The sequence below is a fragment of the Gossypium arboreum genome, chromosome 11 (assembly GCF_025698485.1).
Source record: "Gossypium arboreum isolate Shixiya-1 chromosome 11, ASM2569848v2, whole genome shotgun sequence".
NCBI lineage: Eukaryota > Viridiplantae > Streptophyta > Magnoliopsida > Malvales > Malvaceae > Gossypium > Gossypium arboreum.
This window is the reverse complement of record NC_069080.1, coordinates 43,780,341-43,782,258: the sequence shown is the minus strand read 5'-3', so window position 1 is coordinate 43,782,258 and position 1,918 is coordinate 43,780,341. Positions and strand designations below refer to the sequence as shown.

General features: G+C 37.4%; 1 long non-coding RNA gene across 1 annotated transcript; it reads right to left on the bottom strand.

Annotated features, from left to right (window-relative positions):
• Positions 1-246: 246 nt before the first annotated feature.
• Positions 247-1,239, bottom strand: LOC128283711 (uncharacterized). Its single transcript, XR_008274120.1, has 2 exons — positions 1,097-1,239; positions 247-439 (listed from the first exon to the last, which is right to left on the bottom strand). It is a non-coding gene; the product is annotated as an uncharacterized LOC128283711 (long non-coding RNA).
• Positions 1,240-1,918: the final 679 nt, after the last annotated feature.

Sequence of the window (1,918 nt, the reverse complement as noted above, 5' to 3'; positions counted from 1 at the left end):
TCGGACTACTTAAGTACCAAGCTCCCTTCGGATCCAACCCTAGACATGCACACCGCCATTGCCACACCTTAACGTCATGTATATTTCTAGGAAATCGATTTGATTAAGTCATTTTTAGGAAAAGTGATTAATTTTGGAAAATACTTTCATTGCGGAAGCTTTGCTTGTTGTCGTGTTATTTTTGAAATCAATTGTTGTTTTTTTTTTAAAACGCGCCCTAAAGCTATCCAATTTCAACAGTTAAAATAAGTAATACCTATCTTAGTAATACATATTAAAACCATCAAAAACAATTAAGCGGCCTTATTACATTTAAAAACCCAAAACTTCAAACGAAAATAAAAGGATGTCCAGTTCACCAGAAGAAAATCAAACTTTCAGAACGGGTGGCCACTCCGAATTCCCTCACAGCTCCAAGCCCACTATGGTTGGGGATTACCTGCGTGGATGAAAATAAAAGGGTGAGTTTGGGGAAACTCAGTGTGTAAGGAAAACCCATTCAAAGCCCAAGTCAGCTCAAGCCTATTGGGCCTAAGCCCATTCAGGTAACAGTGGTACTGGACCAGAGCCCTTTTCAGATTACAATAAACTGGGCCTTAGCCCCTTATTCAGATAATAGTATGGCCCATAGGCCCATTTCAAAATACATGCAACATCAATAACATATGCAAGCCCATTTGGGGAGACTACTCAACCCACCAACCACTACACTCCACCCGTACCAGCCCTACACTCCATGTGGGAATAGCTCAACCCATCCAAATTAACACTCCACAGATTGCTTGACCTTGCTTTGCTCGGTTATCAATAAATTGAGGCAAAGCCTCCAAGATCGTGGACAAGCCACTTTCAGATACTTCCTCCGTCAATATCCCAATCCCATGCATCGATAACAACAACATGGCATGCAATAAATAACAACATCAAACATGCATTTAGGTCAATTTAACCCTAGGGTATTTGGTAATTTATCTACTAGGGGTAAACGTAAATTTTCCACTTTTAAAGGTATTTCAGTAATTTATCTATTTTAGGGTTTTTCATGCATATTCCTACTTTTCTCGTACTAACAGAATCACATACCGAGGGTTCTTACCGAATTGGGCCCGTTGGCCCATCATTCCAATTTTGGCCCATTAAGCCCAAAAATATCGAGGGCACAGAAATCATGCACTTTACAGTCCAAATTTTGCAGCTTACCAAAAATATTAATCGATTTACCTCACGAGCATTCGCACACTCGCAAATCTATAAAATACCGGTTTTCGGCATTTCGGCTTTTCGACTTTTGCCGATCTAGACTAAGAAAGAGGGTTTTAGTTACACACATTTGCTTGACGATATCTTGATGAGATCCACACACTAACGCCTACAATTGGATTACTAACACATTAATCTAACTATTCAAATACAAACTACGTATTAACCCCTTACAATATTCGGCCAACCACACCTACAGATCATAGTAAGCTTATAAGAAATCAATAAGCAACTCATTAAAAAATTTTTGTCAATGTTTACCACATAATCATAATCTCACTGCAAGATGTCTTCCTGAACAACAGTCACTAAATCATTTATAACTGGAGCTATGAAACTCCAAATCAAGTGCCGTTAATTTTCCCTGAAAATAGACTTATATATCTTATATCCATAAAATTTTCAGAATTTTTGGTTTAGCCAATCAATACCAGATTTTTCTTAATGTTTCCCATGTTTCACTGTTTGACTAATCTGACCACTCTTCATTACGAATCAAATTTCTCATTGTACAGAATTCAAAATATGTTCTCGTTTATTTCATTTGAAACTAGACTCAACAAGATTTAATTACATAATTTATTCAGCTTCTAACTCATCTCCCACAATTTATGGTGATTTTCCAAATTCACGTTACTGCTACTGTCCCAAGCAGATT